The sequence below is a fragment of the Myotis nattereri genome (genome assembly GCF_964212035.1).
Source record: "Myotis nattereri genome assembly, chromosome: 5".
NCBI lineage: Eukaryota > Metazoa > Chordata > Mammalia > Chiroptera > Vespertilionidae > Myotis > Myotis nattereri.
In genome coordinates, this window is record NC_138080.1 from 93,932,262 (window position 1) to 93,944,475 (window position 12,214).

The window sequence follows — 12,214 nt, forward strand, 5'->3', positions numbered from 1 at the left end:
GGTAGCATTTAACACAAGAATTCAGAGAACAGGCTTTTCAGCCAGATTATTTAACAAACTCTGGGTTCAAATTCTTTAACAAACTAAGTGAGTTTGGGTAGGTTACTGTGTCTCTCTGCTGCTCATTTGCCCCCTGCCCCCTGTGAGACGAGGGTAGTGATAGTACCTATCTCATCATTATATGTGTGTGAAGATTAAACAAGCCCAGGAAAGCATTTAGAAGAGTGTCTGGTGCCGAAACCCGTTTGGCTCAGTGGATAGAGCATCGGCCTGCGGACTGAAAGGTCCCAGGTTCGATTCCGGTCAAGGGCATGTACCTGGGTTGCGGGCACATCCCCAGTGGGGGATGTGCAGGAGGCGGCTGGTCGATGTTTCTCTCTCATCGATGTCTCTGACTCTCTATCTCTCTCCCTTCCTCTCTTGTAAAAAATCAATAAAATATATTTAAAAAAAAAAAGAAGAAGAAGAGTGTCTGGCACATAGTAACCGTTACCTAAGTGATGGTCATCAGTTTTGTGTGCTTGCTTTGTGTGAGGAAGCTGACGGCTTTGTGGTTTGCCTTTGGGTATCGTTCAGAAAGCATATATATGGTGTTTGATTAAAGTGATGTCTAATAGGAGTTTAAGGGGGAAAGACTGCACCGTGGAGCTTGTGGGCAGCATGCTGGTTTTTAGTTTAGCTTTCTTTGGCCTCGTCACAACTTTACTCTGTGACCTTGTTAAGCCACATCTCCTCCCTGAACCTGGCTTTCTCAGCTGTTAAGTCGTTTTTGAACTTGGCATTGTCCATGCTCCCTTCAAGCTCTATGTCTCATTCTCTGATTTTATGTGTTTGAGTCATGTTTATCATTCCTTTATCACACAGCTTGGTCCCCACATCACAGAAGAGCTGTGGTGACTGGCTTGACTGGGATGGTCATTACCTGTTCTGGGTAGCCTCATCCATGGGGATTTAAGAAGTTCGGATCTTGGACAACACAGGGTAGCTGGATAGTTGAAATGGACCTGTCGCTCCTGTACAGAACGCTGGCCATAGACAAGGACATGATGGGGAGAGGCAGTGCCCTTTGCTTGTGAAAATGACACTGTTGCCGAAACCGGTTTGGCTCAGTGGATAGAGCGTCGGCCTGCGGACTGAAGGGTCCCAGGTTCGATTCCGGTCAAGGGCATGTACCTGGGTTGCGGGCACATCCCCAGTAGGAGATGTGCAGGAGGCAGCTGATCGATGTTTCTCTCTCATCGATGTTTCTAACTCTCTATCTCTCTCCCTTCCTCTCTGTAAAAAATCAATAAAAATATATTTTTTAAAAAAAAAAGAAAAGAAAATGACACTGTTAAATTTGCGATCAGGAGTTTGAAATTATCTTTCCTGTTCAGGGGTATTCAGTTTATGTATTCTTTTCTGATCCTCAACTTGCAACATCAAGGACTATGTTTAGAATGATGCCTGAGTTTTATGCACAGCCTAATCTTCAGTGACGCCAAGTCATTGCTCAGATATTAGCGTCACCATGAGGACAGCCTTTCCCATGCTTTTAGCATTTGAACCTGCTCTGCTCCCCAACCCACATCACTGCTTATCCCCCTTTTCTTGACTCTCTCTCTCTTCCTCCCTTTTGTTCTTGGTCTTTTCCCCATAGCACTCATTCTCTGTAACAGAAGTTTCAAACATGGTTTTCACTTTTGGTATCTGCCTCTCCCATCACTGCCTCCTACCATGGCCATGAGATGGGGGGAGCGGGGGGTCTGTGTTTTTGCTCATTGGTGTATCCCAAATACCTAGAATAGAGCCATGGGAGGGCCTGGAGGAAAACATGGATCTGTCAGGTGGTGGCCTTGTTCATGTATTCCACACAAAATACATGCCTAGATGGTAATTCTAAATACCTTGTGACTTATTCAGGGAAAGCCAAGTCTTTGCCTCATTCCATATGAAATGGAAAGAAAATTGAGCCTGAGTTTGAGTCCAGACCCTAACTAACTTACTGGTTTGGAGTCCTTCAGAACATTCTTTCATTCCTGAGGACCTCAGTATCCTAATTTATGAAATAATTTTTTTGACATAATTTTAATCATATTGATCCCTTAGAATGCTGTCGGAAATGTCTGAGCCCATATATCTCAGAATTACTAGTACACATATGTATGTGTGTTTCAAAATTATATTTCTATCTGAAACTACTTACACTGGCACCTCACACATCTAAATCTCTAGAACAGTAAGAATTAATGTTTATAGTGATACAGAAATATCTTTTAATTCATCAAAGATAACTATTTTAAATTTATATGTAAGGTACGTTGTACTTTGGAAGATAACTTTAATAGTAACGTCTACAAAAGCAATGGATAGACACACACGTACTCGAACACACACACTTAGATCTAGCAATTCAGTTTTCAGGGCTTCCGTGAGAGGTATATTTGGACATACGTGAAAAATCCATGTTCCATTGCTATGGCTTTCAATAATACTGATATGCAGGAGACTTACACATTTCTCTCTAAGCCCAGTCTTCCCCCTGAGTTCCAGTCATAATTTGAAGTGGCTTTGTGATGCCACCCCATGGATTCTTCTATGCATTTCTAAATCAGCATGACAAAACTGACTGTCTTCCCTCTGCACACTCCGTTTGCCTCCTGCCCCAGAGCCTATTAGTCTCCTTTGCCGCCCATCCTGATGAATGGCAGCATCGTTCACCAGGCTGCTCAGCCAGAACCTTGGCATTCTCCTTGACTCCTGTCCTTTTGTTGCACACACTCTATGTCCTGGGGCAGCAGCAACATCCTGTTAGCTCTACCTTCCAAATAGATTCCAAATACGGCAATTCAGCACCTTCTCCCTCATCTCTACCCTGGTCTGGGCTGTTTTCTCTGGGCAAGAGTAGTACCCACAGGCCCCTGGCTTCTCCACTTGCATCCTTGTCCCCTGCAGTCCATTTCTTAGAGAGGCCGCTGGAGTGATCCCATGCTGACAAACTGGTCTCTGAAAGTTACTCTTACAATCAGTATCCTGCCTAAGGTTTTCCCTGTGGTTTATAAGACCACGTGTGCAACCCTTCTGCCTGCCCTCCCAGCTCATTTTCACATACTCTCCCCCTTGCTCACTCTGATCTAGCCACCCTCTCCTTTAAACATGCCCAATGAGCCCCTCCCTCAGGGCCTTTGCACCTGCCGGTACTGTTTCTTCCAACTGGAGTGCTCTCTCCCTATGTCCTCTTGCTTTACTCTCTTGCTTGTTCGTGTTTTTGTGTTGTTGTTGTTGTTGTTCTGCCCCTCAAATCTCTCCACTACAGAGAGGCTTCCCCTGTCAGTCCTGTGGACAGGAGCGTTCCCCCTCCCCCGACCTCTATCTGTCCCTTTTCCCGGCTTTACTTTTGTCTTCATAAAACTTACTCCCAAGAGTAGGTATGAAAAGTTATGTGTCTGTTGGTTTGCTTGTTTATCATATCTTCCACTTGAATATAAGGTCCAAGAGTCAGGAATCTGTCTTTTTACCACTGAATGCTTAGTGCCAGCACAGGGTAATACCTGATAAATATCTATCTCTTTGAACAAACATTGGTAACAGAAGATTACTGTAAACAGCATCAATATTCATCACTAAGGAGTTGGTTAAGTTAAATATCATGTATCCATACAATTTCAAACTAACTTAAAAATATATTTCTGTATACTTTTATGGGACTATCACTAAACTATATTAAGTGGGCCAAGTTAGATTTGGAACAATAAAGAACATATAATATGTTCTTGTTGGTGTAAAAAAGGAAAATTTAAACATGTGTGCATGTACTGAATGTATATATTGAATAAGGCCAATATGTGTACTTAGCATTTCTGTAAGGATAAGAAAAAAGCTGGTGATAGTTGCCTTTAGGGAGGAGGGCTTAACGTGTGAATGAAAAAGGAATATTCTTAACTGTCTGCTCTTTGATTCTTTTAAATACATGCACTTGCCTAATTTTTTTCGGTGAAAATTCTTCAACACTTGCATATAAAAATTATTGGCAAAATAAAATAAGAAATAGCTAACTTTTAAATCCCAATATTTGTTTAAATAGAACATGCCATTTCTGAATCATTTCCCATAAACAGGCATTTACTTTTCTTTGTGAATTTTACAAAACGGATGTTGATTATTCTATCAAAACTACAAGTAATGAGTTTGTTACAATTGTATAAATTGTGCCAAACATCAGCAACCCAAGACTAATGCTTTATATGGCTGGCTGAATGAAAACAACTCTTGAAGGCAGATAGTTTTAAATCAAAGACCTCAAAATTAACATGGCTATTGGAAGACTATTTACATGCCAAGATAATCCAAAGTGACTCAGACTCCACAACAAATTCTAGAAACGGTAATGACCCTGTGAAGGAACTTGTGCCTGCTATTTATGGGAACTGGTTTCAATCATATACAGCGATCTAATTCATACTTACTTTTAAATGTGTTGGAAATTTTAACATACGTCATCGTCATCATCATCAATAAACTAGCTCACTTGATTGGTATCACATGTCTTATTTCTAAATAAGGTACGTAGTTATTATTAGTCTGGCAGTATTAATTCTTCACTCCTTACCATCACTTACAAGGTTTGGTATAATTGATCTGCAGCCTCTCTACAAACTTATCCTGTACCCTTTCCTCTGGACTCATTCAAAGCCAACCCTTCCAGCCATCCTGCTTAACCTGAGCATATTTTAAGGCCAAATGCTTGCTGTGTCGGTCTTCTGCTGGAAAATTCATTCCACCCCTAGGCCTCACCTAAATTGTCACTTGGTCAGAATGGCCTTCTGTGACCAAAGTGGGTTGCCCTCTCTTCTCTGGCACAAAACCTTCTTCGTTTCCTTCCTGATACCTCACTTTAGTTCTAATTGTTTCTTCTATTTATATGTTTATTGTTCATCTCTTCCATTAAACACAGGCTTGATGAGGGTAGAAATATCCTTCTCATCCATGGAAAGACATAAGTATCTCCAGGATCTACTATGGTACCTGGCACGTGGTAGTTGTCAAAAATATTTTTTTTCTGTTGAAAGATTGGAGACTTCCTTGAAGGCCAGGTGCTTTGTCATGTTACTATGTAACTGTACATAGAATTACACTCATTGGCACTCCCATAAGTTCCCTTATGGAACAAGATTGTGAAGCCTGATGGGTAAAAGAGGCAAGCAAGCATTGTCAAATGCCTGTCAGTGCTTCCTTGCTTCAGCTCTACCCAATGAGAAGAGTGGAACATGGACCCAACAATATTACAGGCCCCAAAGAAACATCATCAGGAAGCTTGATGGCCTTGATGTGTCTTTAGAAGTATACTGAGTACTTTTTAATCATCCCTCAAAACATAACACATTCTTGTACAGAAGGTTGATAATACAGACACTGGAACTGTTTTCCATATATCTCTTTTATTTGGGAGGAATAAAAGGAAAACATTCATTGTCCTGAAGAAGAACGATGCAGAAACAAAAACACTGAGTGCAGACACAAAGGGATGGCTTCTAACAGTATTATTCTAGCATATGTGCTCAGCTGCACAAAGTATCACAGCTGTGTATGTTTCTGCCAAAGACCTTCCATCATTTTTACATCAACTGGTGAAATGTAGGGAAGGGAGCAATACAAGGTTTTCTAGTAGCTATTTGGTACCAACCAGCCTGAGGAAGGGAAGTCAACACTGTATAAAAATATATGATGATTAAGTAAGATCAGGCCAGTTTCTGCATTAGGATTTCAAAGACTGGTCAAAGACGTGGTGCTCATCATTTTGAAGCTCAGTGTAGGTGAGCCTTAAGCTAGATGTATATTGTAGCTTCCTTCATTAGAGGAGCAGAAGCCACAGGGTCAGGGACCACTGAGGCTGGGCCTAATTCAAGGATTCTGGTGATGACTTCACATGATCGTGAGATTTCTGCAGACCTCTCTGGCGGCTCTTATGACAGATGTTGGGCATTGATGAGGAAAAACTTGCATGGGCATCGGAAAGTCACTAAGGGGTTGGTGGCTGCAGTGGCTGAGATGAAACAAGGTCACACAGGCTAAGAGGAGGTTCTTCACAAGTCCAGTTTATCAGAACGGGCCTTCTCCGGGAAGCTCTCACATTAAGCTAGCATCAGGCCTTGATTCCATAATGGTATGTGATCCCAGGTTTGAACATTTGAATGAATTTATGGCTCTCAAAATCATACTTTAATAATACACCCATCCAGAATGATTTTCTTTTGGAAACCCCACATCTATATATATAAAAGCCTAATATGCAGATTGTCTCCTCGGGAGTTTGATTGCTCACTATGATGTGTGCTGACCACCAGGGGGCAGCGTGGAATGAAGGAAGGCCCCAGCTGGTAGTCAGAAGGCCCTGATTGGCCCTGATCACTGGCCAGGCCTCAGGACCCTACTCGTGCACGAATTTCGTGCGCCAGGCCTCTAGTCTATTATATTTGGCAACTATTTATTTAGCCTGTTGTTATAGGTGGGGTTTATTATGAAATTGACTTGAACTATTGGTATTTGTTCCCTACTTAATGGCAAAGCAACAGTAAGTTTCACTATTCCTTCTTTGAAAAATATAATCCTATTGCATTTTGTGTGTGAGAAACATTATCTTTAAGTCAACTGGATTTGTTGATAAACAGGTGAACGCTGAAAATAACCTCATGAAAGAGTAGAGTAATGCTTTGGATTTAAGCCTTAACATCGGTATGATTGCATGGGCCTTTAGAAAGGGAGTTATGTGAGCTTTCATTCCTTTGCTTCTGATCTCACCGCTATTTACTTATTGCTGGATTATATGCTTTGCTGTTCAGCAATGGCCTGATTTTTATTCATTCATTAACAACTGTATGCTAAGACAGATAGATAGGTAGATAGATAGAATATAGATAGATGATAGATAGATAGATAGATAGATAGATAGATAGATAGATGATAGATAGATATTCATACTTACCATTTTTAGGTGCTCCTGGTGTTCAGAGAAGTTTTAAATACTTAGAAGGTTTTAGGATATATTCAGAGAGATGACATATATGACTGTAAAATATGTTAGATAACAATGTAAAATTATTCCCAAAGTCTGATAGAAAGCACTTTCTATCTTATAATTCTCAAGAAAAGGCTGTGTTTGGGTAGATGGACTCCTTTTAAAAATTCACATGCCCGATACACCCCCACAGATGCAAGTAAGCCTCCTATGAGGGCATGTTAAACTGGTTGAGAATCATTTTGCCAAATTTTTCAACTTTTGGAAGTGTTTTAATGTATGATCGGTGTAGAGGACGGAAAGTCTATTGAATGCCATCAAACAACAGATATTTATTCCTCACATATTCTGGTCTAGGCACTGCTACTATTATAAATCAGATTATCACTCCCTTGTTTCAAATTCTGCCAGGGATTTCATAGACTTTTCAAGAACATCTGTCTTTGTACTCTGGTCTCGAAGGTCCAGCATCATCTGGCTCCAAGCCAACTTATTCGGCCTCATCTCATGCCCGTTTCCACTTTACTCAACACAGACAGTCACACAGACCTTGTCCACAATGGGGACTTTGCTTTATTTCCTCTGTCTGGAATTTGTTTTTATCCCAGCCTTCACCTCAATGTCTTTTTCTTATCCTTCAAGTCTCAGCTTAAATGTTACATCCTCAGAGATTTCTCTGTTGATGAGTCTATAAAATATCTTTCATCCTCTGATGTTCTCTTTAACATTATCAGATATATTTCAGTGAAAGCACTTCACAGCATTCATTTTGTCTCTTTATGCATTTACTATTAATTCTCCCCCACTGCCCAGGCCATGAGCTTCATAAATGCAGTGTAATTCTTACTATTTGTGGTATCTTGAGACCCTTTGCCCAATAAATAGAATTTGATCAATGATTAGTAATTATTTGATGAGGGAGTATATGGATAAAAGATATTTCGACAGGTCCAATTTGAGATGGAAACGAGAATTCAAATTGTAAGTTGAATTTCGTTATCATAGAAGCACACAATGCAAGCATAGCCCTGAACATTGTCTCTGAGGTGAGAGATAACACTGATTCTTAATTGAACTTGGAAGAAAGAAGCAGAGGGGAGAGGTTGGAAAGACAGACAGTGATCACTGAAATAAAAAGGAAACCATGGACCTGCATTGTCATCACTGACTAAGGACAAACCTTCCAGATGAAAGGGAGAAGTTGGCAAAGTCCAAAACTTCAGAAAGTCCAAGGAAAATGGGCATTAAGAAAAGTCCATTGAATTCTGATCAGGGACATCACTAGTGATTTTTGAATGCTCCATTTCAGTGGATGGATGAGAATATGAAATTTTTAGAGATTGCCAAGGATCCTGGAACCCTGGGCATCAATGAGAGTAAAAGAGGTAGAGAGGGTAATAAAGTTAAGATATTTTAATGGCAGAAAAGATCTGTTCACATTGAAAAAGCCAAGACACCAAAGGCTGCAAAGAGCATAATAGTCAATATATTGCTGAAGGGGGAGGATGGAAATGAAAACTCCAGGGTAGGAATGCAGCACAAATGTGAAAGATGGCCAAGTATATATGGGAAGAAGATGGGTCACCCAGTGAAAAATAACAGTAGTACAGGCAAAAATGGGCCAGGGTACTTTTTTGTAATGGATCTAAATTTGTGTTCTGGAAGCATGGTGTCCGGGCCATTATTATCAGGATCACTTCTGGTGCTTGTTAAAAATACAGGTTTCTGAGATGCACCCAGACTTACTAAATTAGAATCTTTTGGTGCGATGCCTGGGAGTCTGCATTTAATCAATACCCGGGAGTGTTTCGTATACATTCCAAAGTCTGAAAAGCACTCGCAGTGGAACATAGGTAATTGTATCTCCCATTGAGCTCAGCTAAGCAGTGCTGTGCAGTCGTGTTATTACACTGAGATTTCCGTGTATGCTTGGGGTCCTTTGTGGGAGGGACCAGAGGGGGATCCACGTTTTGTGAGGTCTGAAGCTTAAAGAACATACGGGGCCATTTTAAAGGGAAAGGAACCTGAAGAATTAGAAGTACAATCTTAAGTTAAACACATGAATATTTATTTGGAATGGGAAAGAAATTTAAATTATTAATTGTAGAAGATGGCATATCATAAAATCCAGAAAAATAATATTAATAATTAACTGTCTGACATACTTTTTCTACAGTTTTTGGTCGCTTCGTGTCTTCATATGACAGCTCTTTGGCACTATCACATTCTGTACAGACAATGGAAAAGATCATTGTTTATTGAAATTGATAATTTCAATAGAACCTCCTTTTTTAAATATAAATGGTCATGATGCATAAAGCACTCAACTTTACATACAAAAGACAGAGGCACAGTGCACATTACTGTAAACATAAGAATTCTGAATAATTCTATTTTCTGTGTCCCATAAAAAAAAGAAAAATGGTGTGGTGCATTTATAATTATATATGCTGAATTGAGTATATCCTTGATAGGAGAGAATTTCTCTTTTGACTAGGTGTCAGTGAGGATTGAATCCTACGTTTGAAATTTTACATATCTGATGATAGAAAAAATGTCAAACTAGCTTTTGACTTCTCCACTACCTGCCTATTTCTGGAGCTGGCCACTGTAGGAGATGTTTACATCGCAATGTGTCTTTTGGTCCTGCACCTTCATGACACCATGCTTGGTGAGTTGACACCAAGGATGAAATAATTCCTAAAAGACATTTCTACACCAGGGAGCTAGCAATAATGTACTTCTACAGGGAAGTGCCTGTAAACCATATACATATATATCGCAGCACCCAAACTTTACGCACCCCTGATTTAATTTCCTGTTAGTTAGACCTCCAAAATGCATGTAATTCCTCCAAAGTCAGGCAACATAAAGGGAAGCTGAAAAAGGCAGGGTCCACTGTAGCCGGTTTGGCTCTCATATCAGTATTTCTCTCTCTCTCTCTCTCCCTTTTTCTCCCCTTCTCTCTTTCTTTCTCTCCTCTTCCCCTACCTCTCCTCTCCTTCTCTTTCATTCTCTCTTAAAAAAATGAATGGAAAATAGTATCCTCGGGTGAGAATTAACAACAACAAAAAAGAATGTATGATGCTGGCAATGCATTATTATCTGCCCCTCCCAGGGCCAAGGAAGGGCCTGAGCAAGAGAGGACCTGAAACTTCAACTTCATTCTCTGGACAGCAAACTTCTTGTGAATCAAAGAGAAATAAAGATTGGAGATGGTCTTTCCTCTTATGTTTTTAACATTACAACATGTTGTGTGTGCTTTTGTTACTAGAAAAATTAATGTACTCAGCATATCTAAATTGTCCCTTTCCAGGCAGGGTTATTGACAACAGATGTTTCCATTACAGTATGTTTGCCTGGCAAGGCTCCCTATAGCAGTCATTCCTAGAAAATTGCTCACTCCCTTCCCTGTTCCATAACCTATTGATCGGTCGAGTGATATATCAATCTATCTTTTTTTAATTACAGAGTTGTAGATTGGAGCTTGTTGTTTCATTTAGCTTATGAAAGTAGGCAAGGGGTGTGGTGGAGATAGAGGAGACCTCAAGAGATAGAAAAGACCACTACATCAGGCATCAGAGTTCTGCTCCCTGCTCAGCTTATAATTCGCTAAGTGACTTGAAAGGGAACTACTTTCCCTTCTGGCCTTTGAGCAACTCAGTAAGTCAATAAACATGTCGGGCAAAGTCAGTGGTTTCTAGGAGTCCAAGGGTTCTGCAGAGGTGTCTCAAGAGTGGTTCATCCCTCATTCTTGCTCTCTTCTGTTTTATGTGCTAGATTAGAGTTTGTTTCAAGATTTTTGTCTCAAAATGGTTGTACTGTGGGGGGAAAAAAGAAGGCCGTTTTTTATTTTATTTTTATTTTTTTAGAAAAGTTGTCTCAGATACTTGAAATGACCTGGGAAGCTTTTAACAGTTCTAATTCCATCATAGAGCTCAGAATTTGAATCTGTTCCACATTTCTTTTGAATCCTGCTGCATTGAAAGACATTATTCTACACCAGCGATAAGCAACCTTGTCTACACGTTAGGATCTTTTGGGAACTTTTAAAAATGCTGACGCCTGGGTCCTACCATTGTGACTGTTATTTAATTGACCTGAGCATAGAGATTTTGAATAGCTCCTCAGAGGTCTCTGATGGGCATCAGGATTGAGAACCCATAGTGGAACTAATCACTGAATTCTGACAAGTTCTAACAACCTGTGTATGAAAGAAAATGTAAAAGTGTGCTATCCATCTCCCCAGTCTCTTATAGATATTTATTGAACATGGCATTTCTGTTTTATAGCTAAGCTATGTAATGCTCTCACTGGTTGGGGCGAGTGTCAGAGGAAAGACAGCTGGTGTGGGGGGATACCTCTAGCTCCTGGACACTCATGTGTTAAGAACTCCTTGCTGTTCATCATACCCACAAGAATCAGGGACTGCTATTCTTGTCCTTATCCTGTCACATACCCTGTAGTAGGCAGTTCTTTCCCATTGTGAATGATACATCTTGGTAGCTTTGTTTGGGTTTAATTTTAAATTTTGGTGTGGTTTTATAATTTTATGGAAGTGATCATTTTACTCAGATTTGTGTTGGTACCTAATTAGTAGTGCTGGTATAAAGATAATTTGTGTCGACAGCAGGGATTTGGGAAAGCATCCTTACTTTAAAGGAGGTTGGCATATTACTTACTATTGGCAAATATTGTTCTGATTTAACTCACTCTACTATGATCACTGTTTAACTAGTTCACTTCTTCCATTAGCCTGCAAGCTCCTGGAAGACATGTTTACACTTTATTTGACTTTGAACCTCCTTTCCGTTTATTAAACAAATGAGTTAATTGATACCAATTAGAATGGTCTGACTCATAAAGACTAAATTTAATGGTAATGAGTTCTCTGTCAAGGGAAGCATGTAAGCCCAGGCTATTACATATTGTTAACTATTCCTGAGTCAGGTGAGGTTTAATCTGAGTGCCCATCAACATTCCTTTGAACTTTGGAATAGAGGGATGATCAAAATTGTTACTTTTGCCACTGACTTTCTGGCAATTAAGAATGATTGCATTTGAGCCCTAGCTGGTTTGGCTCAGTGGATAGTGTCAGCCGGGTCCTGGGTTTGATTCCAGTCAAGGGCACATGCCGGGGTTGCAGACTCAACCCTCAGTAGGGACTGTGCTGGAGGCAGCCAATTGATGATTCTTTCTCATCACTGATGTTTTTCTCTC

The 12,214-nt window shown here is 40.2% G+C and overlaps 1 protein-coding gene across 1 annotated transcript in view; it reads left to right on the plus strand.

Annotated features, from left to right (window-relative positions):
- Nucleotides 1-12,214, plus strand: part of SGCD (sarcoglycan delta) — a gene marked incomplete at its 5' end in the record, with an annotated part of 735,784 nt that overhangs the window by 446,639 nt on the left and 276,931 nt on the right. The gene's annotated exons all lie outside the window — the stretch shown is intronic.